This window comes from Mya arenaria, chromosome 9 (genome assembly GCF_026914265.1).
Source record: "Mya arenaria isolate MELC-2E11 chromosome 9, ASM2691426v1".
In the NCBI taxonomy this organism is placed as follows: Eukaryota; Metazoa; Mollusca; class Bivalvia; order Myida; family Myidae; genus Mya; species Mya arenaria.
Genome location: NC_069130.1, coordinates 19,790,060 through 19,802,083, shown reverse-complemented (window position 1 = coordinate 19,802,083; position 12,024 = coordinate 19,790,060).

Sequence of the window (12,024 nt, the reverse complement as noted above, 5' to 3'; positions counted from 1 at the left end):
CACCTGTTTTACTAAACATTAAACAACGTTAGAAGAAAGTTACGTTCTTCCTAAGAAAACAAATAATGGTTGAACTACCGAAATGACAATATCCGGTGAACGAGGACAAACAATGCGGTAAAAATGCAAACAATGAAAAGTAGATCAAGTAGATCCAGCATGTTCAGCCTGTTTTTAAAGCGAAAACCACGCAGCTTCAAAACTTATAGATATGGAAGGTATCCAATGGTCTGTGATGGTATGATCATCCTTTGACTCACTGTCATGTGTCAATTTAAAGAAATAACGCATGTAACAATCAGTAGACACTTTCGTTACGGTGTACTTTGCCCTCGAACACAATCTCGGATGTAAATGGACGGTTTACAATGTCAGAATTCTTTACATTTAACTACGCTTCAAGTAGTTATTTTCGTGTGTGGGGCGTGTTAGCGAGCGTTCGTGCATGCGTATGGGTACTTCTAGTATATGTATATGACAAAACATGTGTATATGGCTTACAATGACTTACGATAAAATAAGTGGAAAAGTCAATACAGTAAGTTCAATTACCTTCGGTCGTACTTGATTCCATAATGGAATCACCTGTGTTAGAGCACATTTTCAAGCAATTATCGTCAAGCACGAGTCCAAATACTAAACGAAGCTGTAATCCAACAGTATGGAGTTTAAAGTTTCTTTATGTTCATTGAATACACGTTTGTCTCCAAGATAATTTAATACCGCTTAAATCGATACAAGGATTTTTAACAGTAGTCAATTAATTGTTCAAACGTCGGATGTATTTATTTCTTTGAAAACACGCAGCCCTTACGATGGATACAACAGGGATCATTCGGAACTCCTCGGCCATTTTATCGAAAACAACCTCGAATGTATTTGGACGGTTTACATACTCAAAAAGTGGCAAACATTTTCTGAAAGGTGGTTGTTTCTTCTTTACAACGACACCAAAATTTATTAAATTGGTAAAGAATTAAAAAAGTTAGACCCTAGGGCCGTGTCTTTCTTACCTATACCTCTGTAGGGACCTTATAGGGCCGGATTTTATAATCTCCCCACGTTTAAGTCCGCTGCAAGTAGATCGCGTAGTAATTTTATTAAGCAGTTAAACTTTATGACTTTACTCGTGGGAATCTTAATTTTGTTTACAATAATTCACTTCACTGGCAATCAATTTAAACTTAGATCAATAAATACAAATAATTCAAAAATTTATGAACTACTTCAACTGATGTACCGGCATACATCCGAGGTGGCCAAGGAGCTCCGAGTAAACAGGGATGACACAAATGGTCACACATTACCTATCAGCTTATTAAAGAAACAAGAACCAACGCTCAAAAGGACGGGGCGCACAACGGCACAAGACAGCAAACACGGATAACGGTTACAGTTAACAGTTAATTTCCAAATACATGTAGACAAAATACCCATGCGTATACATAATATAATCCCGAAACATGTTTCTTAACAGTATAAGTCAAGGTACAGTACATTCATATAGGTACAAACAAACAAAAGAATAATTACAGCAAATCATGCGACCAAACGATTAGCATCAATGCAAAGTTACATTTGAGCGTGAAGTAGTCAATGTACAATGACAGGTGTTTTGCCAACACAATGTCCACATATTCCCATTTCAACTAGTCGGTAGATCCGTCAGGCATGATGGTGTAGAATCAGCGCCATCAGAGGTAGCATTTCATTCTGAATGTCACCGGGGATCTTGGTGATCTGAATGCAGTTGCTATTGATCTTTTTGTTGCCTCAGAGCGGAAGTTCCTGATACAGCGTGTAGGAACCGGATGTTTCTCATGATAGTAAGAAGCCACTCGGAACTCCTCGGCCATTTTTATCGAAAACAACCTCGAATATATTAGGGCGGTCAACATACTCAAAAAAAGCGGTACGTTTAAGTCCGCTGCAAGTAGCTCGCGTAGAAATTTTATTTAGCATTTAAACTTTAAGACTTTACTCGTGGGAATCTTAATTATGTTTGCAATAATACGCTTCACTGGCAATCAATTTAAACTTAGATCAATAAATACAACTCTAAAACTGACTACATTTATTTAATGACATACTTCAAAAATTTACGAACTACTTCAACTGATGTACCAGCATACATCCGAGGTTGTTTTCGACAAAAATGGCCGGGGAGTTCCGAATGAATAAGAAGCTACTGGCGGTCGATCTAAATGCTTAACTTCGCTGTTGGCGACTGAAGTCCTTCATCTGATAAGGCAATGTGATAAGACATGAATACATTTTTCCTCATCGTTCAATTATTGAATTTAATTGTTTGAACATTTTTTCCTTATTTTCGGATAAATACGAAGATAATATGAACTAAGGCGCTGCCTCTACGGGCTTGAATGGTTATTGACGGATACTTTAAGTTTACAAGTTTACTTAATGACTAAGTGAAAGATACTAGGAGTAAAAAGGAAACGTTTTTTTGTATATGTTAATAAAACCTTTTTAAATAACAAGCAGTTATGTTGCTGTTAGCAATTTTTTTAGTATATACACTGCAATCTTCAATAATGCATTACAATATATTTATTCTAATATATTCTATATAATTATTCTTCTTAATTAACTTAATAAAGCTACTATGCATTTGAGATCAAGTACACAAACGCATTTGAGAAATATGTTACAAACAGAAAATAAATACAAGAGCTGTCACAGAGACAGCGCGCTTGACTATTCCGCCTTTTTTCGGTGTATGGACTGAAAGATTTTGGCGGAACATGCATTGATTACTGTTATATTAGATTTCAATGCAATACATGATGTGCTGAGATATTTACATAAATTGAATTGGAAAATATTTGAGGTGGTACACAAAGTTAAATGTAAATTCTAAGTCGAAAAAGAGGCATAATTCTGTCAAAATGCTCGATACAGTGACCTCCTCCTGTGTACAGGTTCGGCGCATTATGGTGAACAAGTGTGCTAAGATTCAAAGCCAGATGTCGATGGACTTTGAAAATATTTGAGGTGGTACGCAAACTTTAATGTAAATTCTAAGTCGAAAAAGGGGCATAATTTTGTCAAAATGCTTGTTACAGTGACCTCCTCCTGTATACAGGTTGGCGGCATGATGGTGAACAAGTGTGCAAAGTTTCAAAGCCATATGTCAATGGACTTCGAAAATATTTGAGGTGGTAAGCAAACTTTAACGCAAATTCTAAGTAGAAAAAGAGGCATAATTTTGTCAAAAGGTTTGATAGAGTTACCACCTCCTGTGTACAGGTTGGGGGCATGATGGTGAACAAGTGTGCAAAGTTTCAAAACCGTATGTCAATGGACTTTGAAAGGATAGCTCTCCTTATTCTCCGAATAGTCGAGCTAAAAATGATCACATACCAATAATGTTGCACCGAAGTATATAACAAGCAGGGGTAATTATAAATAACAAGCAGGGGTAATTATAATTTTAACTAGAATTGAATGGGCAAAAATCTATTTAAATGTGATGGTAAAACATGGCAAAACTTTTAATCAATTACTAATAATTATGATTGTAATGAACAATATGTAGCCAAACAGCTCTGGCAAATTGTCTGCAAAATATCTCAGTGAGAATACAGAATATATTCTTATTTGTTTGTTACAAAAGCATACACCCCACCCCCACCAAAAAAGTTGTAAAATGTTAATTATGAACAAATGTATTGTTTAGATTTTAAGGGCAAATACAATTCTGCTTTAATTACAGAATTAGCTAAATGATGCTTTCAATAAACTTTAAAATAATTTGTGTTTGCAATGACATATCTGACAAACATCATGTCTAATGATCAAAATTATCTAAATTTCAATTAATTAATATTGTAAACAGCTTTGCTAAAATCAGGTATAAACTAAAAGACCTGTGACAGTTAAATATGTAGCAACACATGTATTTTTTACAGATCACCAATAGTGACCTTTTTGTCTTGCTTTCTGATAAAAAGGTTGTTGTTTTTTACATCTGGTGGGAAATAAAATTGTATGAATAAATTAATGTTAATTTTTTTTAGACTTTTAAAGGCCCAATATGTTATGACCTCTTAATATGAGGTATATTCTAAATCAAGCATGAAAATAGTCAAAACCAATTGCTCATATCATGGGACTTTCTTAAAGACCCAATATATTAAAGTTTAAACTTATCAAGGTGTAATTACAAACAAATGACTTCTAACCCTCACATAATGTTTAACCCACAGGGTGATCTAAAAAGAAGTGATAAATTGCAATTACAATCAACATTCAACAGAACTGAAAATATATTCTAAATTTAGCACCTATATAGAATATACAATAAAAGTAATCAAGTCAGTGATATTGTTGGAACACACCCAAATAAGAACCCAGTGAAAAACTGTCAGCTGAGCTCACTAAGCACTATTTCATATAATTTTTATATTTGTTGAGTGTACCAGCCAATAGAGCAAGACCAAATTTCAGTTCCCAAACCATTTATATATGAAAACAATTAAAACAATTAAAGTGATTATATTATATAATACAGAATGACATCATGAGGCTATTAAATTATTCCCATATATGTTAATATGCACAAATTAAGGCTACAGTTATCTACTATTAATTTATATAGATTTATCTGAAAAAATGCTTGCAGTATGTACAGTCTCAAATAATGTTGATAAAATTCAGTGTTCTCTAAAGCACAATCAATATTTTCTGTACTGACAGCCGGATTTTAAATGTTTAACATATATCAGTTCAACAGCATACAGTGATCTTGGATTCATTGACAGTTAAAACACCATAACTACTACAATTATACCTATTAACTGATTTCTTCTTGAAAAAATCATGAATAAAAGAAACCAAACAAACCAGCAAAAACTGAAAGTATCTGGTTTTAAATGCTAAAAATGGCACAAAATTAACAGAACAGATTTTGCAATTTTCTATACGTTGCTCAATTATTACATGTTTGCTGTAAATGTCACATTTTGTATTTTTTACACACAAACAAGTTTGACAGGGGTGACTAACATCTGCATTCTCTTGAAATATGGGATTATGTGCGGCATCCAGTTTCAAATTGTTTGACCACTTCAGGCTGCTGGCACATCAGTATCTGCAAATAACATTAATGCAATATTTTTAACAGAATAAAAGTACTAACTACTACTGTGAATGTATACCAGTTAACAATCATTTGAGGCATACACAATTCTATATATATGTAGTCATAAATTTGATATAGTCACATAGTCATAGTGTAATTTGACGGATTCAAAGATCAAGACAAAATAGATGAAATATATTATGTTTGAATATTTTGCAATGAGTATTAAACAACTCCAAGGTAATTGACTACAAAAAAGCATTTTGGAGGAGTCAGAAATGCACTTGCTTAGAATCTCTTCTTACTTGAAGACATCTTTCATTCTCTGGAGGTGGTATGGAATTCCAGACAGAACTATCTTGAACAGGATTTTTTGTCCATAAAGGTCCTCTAGAGCTTCAGCAACCAGGCGGCTATAAAAAAAGAATCAATACATTTGTGCTTTTACAAAATGTTGAAATGTATTAAGAAGTATTTAGGGATAAGTCAAAAACCTAAAATTTATAAAAGAGCAAACAAAATAGTTTCACAAAATTGACAAACACGCAGAGGTTGCTGTTTCATTAGAAAATTATATATCTATATAATCTCATGGCTGTGACCGGAAATAATTTACAACTAGCATGAAACAATGTTATTTAGGAATGAAACAAACAGAAAAGATAAACTTAAAAGATTCAAACCCGCTACTGTTTGGATACATTTTCATAAAGTGATTGTGAAATACTAATATATTACCGCTTGCCTACTCCAATTTAAGTTCGGCTGGCTGGTCTGCCATCATCCCCATCTCCAACCTGTTGCAAAGAATAAAAAAATAATGATAAGTTATTAAGGAATTGGATTACTAAAAATGTGCACTAAACTTGGTTGATGTAATTACTAAAAATGTTATTTTCATAAGGACATTTACTAAAGGCTTCGAGTTGGGTTGGTGAAGCTGGCGTTTTTTGCACCAGTCAATTGTAACCACGGCCCCCCAGGTCCTGGGAATAGCGGGGACCTTGACATTCGGTCAAGCCAACCCGGGCTAAAATCCCCGCCATGCGGGGACAAACAAATCATGGTAAAATCCCTGCCAAATGCCCCCGCAACCCAGGGACTCTTGGTAAGGCCCATTCCCCGCTATATTTTGCGCGAAGTCAAAACCAACGCATTCATCAGGCACTGCGGGCCACCTGAAAGGTAAAAACACGGCCCTTTTCCCCGGTATACCTCTTGACCTGGGGGATGGGGGGCGGAGGGGGGGTTGGTTACAATTGACTGGTGCATAACACTACATTATGCTGGGGGGTACAATTGACTTGTGTATAAATTGTTTATACATATAAGAATAAAAAGACACATGAGTGTTTAATAAATATGACATAGATGTATAAAATTACGTCTAAATGACTATGAATGCTGAATATTTTCTCTTTCTCTTTCACAACAAGTGCAGAGTGTATTGCTTGATCCAATTGAACTCATCACAAATATAATTAAGTGTGTGTATAATGCATATATATCAAACCACCTGTCACTCTTAAAACCTAACCCAAGGCTACAGGGAATAAATATTATTAAAAACTAGAAAAAAAAAACAACAACAACAACATGATAGTATTTAACACAGTTTTTTCCATTGATTTTTTAACTGAATCGTCCCTGACATGAGGAAATACATGTAGTAACTAGAATATTTTTTACTTCTTATATTGATACTTATTGTTCTGGGTGGTGAAAGTTATTTTCACAGATTTCCTAAACAAAGATGAAGTTTACAGATGCAACCTCACATGTGACAGTTTAGACATGATTTAGTTTTTGCATAAATACTAAATAGATGAAAGAATCAGCTTACTTTTGTATCATTACAAAAACAGATCTCAAGTGTATGGAAATGTCCCTTCAATTACATTTTCCTGAAACATAATTAAGGTAACAGGGCTTTTTCTGCCCAATTTGGGAAAAGACCCTAGACATTTTGGATAATTTTGCGTCGTGAAAATGCTGAAATTTGGAAATTTAACAGTTAAAAGAAAAAGCTGTGTAGTCTCCTGCGAATTAGGAAATGATTTTATATTAGTTTAATTCCCTTAAATAAAACCAAAATGGCTGAAATATCAATTCTTGGGTGTATGTAAATATTTATTGCAATAAATCAATCATGACTGATAATATTTCAGACAGATATCTGTATGTGATGAAAATCAATGATTTCCGAGTACAATTATCAAAAAAAACTTTACATCACATAATTTATTAGGATGTTGAAAATGAACCAGTACATTTTAAAAGACTTTCTAAAAAAAGAAAAGTTTTTTTCTTTTGATTGGGATTTTTTTCTGAAGATTGGGAAAAATATCTTATATTTTGCTTTGGGAATGGGACAGGGTCCGAAAGTCGAACCCGTGAGTACTATAGAAAAAGCCTTGAGTAAGTACTACGCTTTTAGCCATGAAACATAATTTTTTATACTAAATAAATTCCAATGAAACTGTCCAATATTTAAAACTCACATTGGCAGCTAGATGGTTTATGAAAGGGCTAGACACCAGATGGTCCAAAAATCAGCAATTATATTATTTCCCAGTTCATATTGTGAATATTCAGCATGTAAAAGTGACTTGATAAGAACAGACTCATATACTGACAATATTTTCAAATCGACAGGTATTTATATATATATGGTAGACAAACACAGTTACATGTAATTCTGAATTGGTAAAACACAAAAAAACAGCGAAAGAAGCATTGCGACATTAGCAAAGGTTTTCACAATTTCTTTTTTCTTACAACTGTACAATCTGGTGTCCCTTAAAGTTGCACTCCAACAGATTTAACGTTTTAACAACTTTCTTATTTTTGTCTTTTAACGACCCAATTTTTGTGTAAATCTTATTTTAAAAAAGTTGATTTTTTATTCATTTTTCTTAAACCGTTTGTAACGGTTTAAAAACATAAAACATAAATTTAAAGGAAATATTTACCAAGGTTTTTCTTTGTTAATTCTGTTTTGCCGAGGTTGGTGTTGATTCGGTTGTTTAAGGGATAGCTGTAAAAAGTACAAGATGTCCAGTTGTTGAAGTTTATTTGAGAAGTAAAAGTAGCAGTATGATCTATATACAATACAATATAAATGTTTCAATATCTAAAACATGAAAACTTACAATTCATTATTAACATAAAGTGATAACTTCATGGGGAAAACTCGCTTGATATATGAGAGTACCAAATGAGGAAAACATGCTAAGTAATTACAATATACTTGAATTAAATGAAAAAGGTATCTTTGATATAATTATATATTCAAGTTATTTACAAATCAAATAATCACTAAAAAGCATTAAATAAAATATTACATAGAAAATAAGTCAACGATTTTTATCAAATCAAATAAGAAATGTTTAAAAGAAAAATACAACAAAATAGTTCTTACCTGTAAAAAGTACAAGATGTCCAGTTGTTGAAGTTTATTTGAGAAGTAAAAGTAGCAGTATGATAAGGGACAAGATTGTTGTTCCCTTATATACTGCTTGGTTGCCATAAAACAGTATCCATGGCACCTCAACAACTGACCCATCTTGATGGTACATGTTCTGTTGCTTATGTAGTTAACATAGCAAGTTGAAACGAAAATGTCATAAAAATCTCTTTTAAATTGTATTTCAAAGGTTACTAGCCATGATTTTCTTATTAGGTTTTATTGTAAAAACTTTGATATTGGTTTATTACTTGACCGTGACAAAGGTAGTCTAATGTTGCTTATTGTCCACTGTTTTATAATTGTTTACCTTTTATACAACAGCTAAAGAAGATATACAACAATGAAAATCAATTACATTGTCAAATATGGTAAACATCAAATGTGCAAATTTCGTTAAAATAAAATGTGCATTTAATAGTATTATATACAGATATTATTGATAATCAAAGAACATATCAAATATACTAAAACATAGAGACATAAAAACTGAAACAAAACTAACTCTAAAATATAGTAAACACACACATACATAAAACAAATATTATGTGACAAAACCTTGTCACAAATATAAAAATCTGCAATCAGATCTTTTATCGGCAATCTTTTATCTTTGGTTTGCAGATATTTACGCAAAAATTTGCTCTTTCCAAGGCAAAACAAAAAACGGTTAATCTGTGAGAGTGCAGCTTTAAATTCAATCACTGAGAAATGAAAATACATGACATGAATAAGATCATTGCTCCACCTGCTAAATTGTCGACGATTAATTGTCAGAATTTGAATTTATCCATCAAAGTACAATTGGGACAGAAAAATGTACGACAATTGCAGGGTTGGAACCCGGGACCCCTTTGCTAACAGGGCGAGTTCTTAACCAACTGAGCTACTGGGATGCATTAACTAAGCATTTTCTGACAATCTGAATAAAGAGGATGGTACCATGCCATAACCTATCATATGTGCGATAACTTGTAAAAAGAATAAATAGTTAATTTGTTTCGTTTTAGTGTAAACTCCTGATGTACATGTATATCACTGAGTGAGATTCAAAAGCTATATTTTAAGAGTAACAAACTGAAATATTTTGCAATCTATCACAAACATAATAATTTAATTTTAGACCCTAAAAGTGTATAAAATGGCATTTAATTATAATATTGAAGTAGGGCAGTACATTATGATTTGTATACAAAGGTTACATTATTTTGGTAATGAAGTTTTTCAAATTGTGTCCCAGCCCTCTTAGCACTCGCATTCAATATTTATTTGAGAGCTGGCTGAAATTTCAAACAAAAACTTAAAAAATATCAATATGTTTGAAACAGTGAGAGATTGTTTTTATTGTTTATAAATGTCTATAAATCACCACAAAGCATATATAATAAAAATGTTTTGAATTTTGCTATGCCTATGCTTTACTATATAAGAGCTGGCATTGCAAATGTCTTGTAATTTTACATGAACAATATCGCTTTTTAAGTAATTCGTATAGATTGTGTTTTAAGAACAAATTGGGAAGAAAATATTTCTCGACCATATTTTATCTCAAGTCGAAACAGCTGTTAGGAAGAGTAAATGCACACTGCATGAAGAAAAATCACTGATCTACAAGCAATTGTTAAAAACTTCTGAAAAATATTGCAAAAACCGCCACTGTTTTTGTGCTGAACTGATGACCCCGCATTTTCTGATTATATGCAGGAAAAAAAGGTATTATTAACATTGCTTGTCGGTTTCCCCTCCCGAACCTACCCCATTTAAATAATTAATTACTTAAATGTCATTTTTTACTTTGTAGGAAAGAGTTTGTCTAAAACTGTCTTGCATGCTTATACATGCCTTCAGCTGAATAATTTTGAAAAGAGGTTAACTTAAAGAAATTCTGTGCGGAAATATGTGCCAGGCGAGACATGTCAATACATTTCATCACACCTAAAGGTATTCTTCTGAAAACCTTGTTAAATAAATCACCGGTAAGACGCTGTAAGCTCTACTGTAGTGTTATCATGTAATTCTGACAAAAAGAAACACTGCCTTTTATGCTTAAACCTCCCCCGGGTTCATAATCTATAATACTCACATTATAATGCTTGTTGAAACCAAACCCTCCCCTGTAAAACAAATTATGAATTACTAAACATTTGATTTCATTGTTTGTGCTGAAGTGGTTTTTCTGTAATTTCATTCATACATCTTTATCGCTTAAAGTATTCGCGAGTTATCTGCCCCACTCCGCCATGACAAAAATATTAATTCAATAAACATTTTGAATTTTTAAACAAGGCATAATTACACTCAGGTTACCCACAATCGTGGCAGCAGTAAAAGAGCAGGAGTCCCTACATGTCGGCCTTAATGGTTAAAGGGACTGTGTCACAGATCGATGCCAAATTTATGATATTTTTCGACAATTTTTTTTTTTACGCTATTTTATCATCTGTGAGACAGCCTCTTTAATTGACGGACGAGTCTAGTCTGTGTGAGTTGGAACCAGCTGCCTGTTTAACCCAGTTGGCAAGAGCGCCGTGCTAGTGTTCCTGTGGTCGTGAGTCTGAGCCCCACAGGCTCACTTTTTTTCTCAGGTTTACCAAAATCATGCACAATGATTTTCAATGAAAAACGAATGTTTTTTTTTTAGATTTAGTTTTCACTGTTTAAGTTTTAACATTTTTATTCAATACTTTAATTTTACAATACAATAAACGAAGTACACAATCGCACAGTTAACAGTTAGTTTGGCATCTATGAGTGATGAGTCATAAATTATGACCTGAAGGTCATATCGATTGATGATGTGGATACCGATTGCATCAACTTAGCTTTTTTATTACGTAAAAACCAACATTATGTCATTATGGTACCCAAACAGCAACGTATGAACGATTGAATTTACAATAGCAAGTATAATTCTTAGTTCAACTCACCGTGAAAGCAACGTTAAATCCGTGTTATAATAGAAACATTGAAGGAAGACGTCACGCGCACCTGCAATGTGCCTATATGCAAATCATTGTTTACATCAACTGTCGTAAAATGTGCATAAATACATTTATCTTAGTTATTTAGATATCCAGTTTAGACGGTATTTTTTTAAGATGTGGGGTAAAAAAACAATTGTTATGACAAACCCTGTTTGTTTTGTATTATTATTGCAGAGTTATGAAATATAATTTCCGGTCAAAAGAAGTACTCTTTAGACGTGTATTCATAATATGTGTTATCCACTCCTTTTATGGAAGTGCCGAAGGTGGATTGTACATGTACCTCGGGTATTTCCGTATTGATTTTCATTGGTTAACGGAGGTCAAACCCCGCCCTAAACATGTACAATTTGCTTGCCGGCATGCACGCGCTTTATATGAACAATGTATGACGAGCTTTTCTGGTTCTCATTTTCACGGTTCAGTGGTGCCCAAATTTTTTAATGCCTATCACTCCGGCAAAAGAGAAGTAG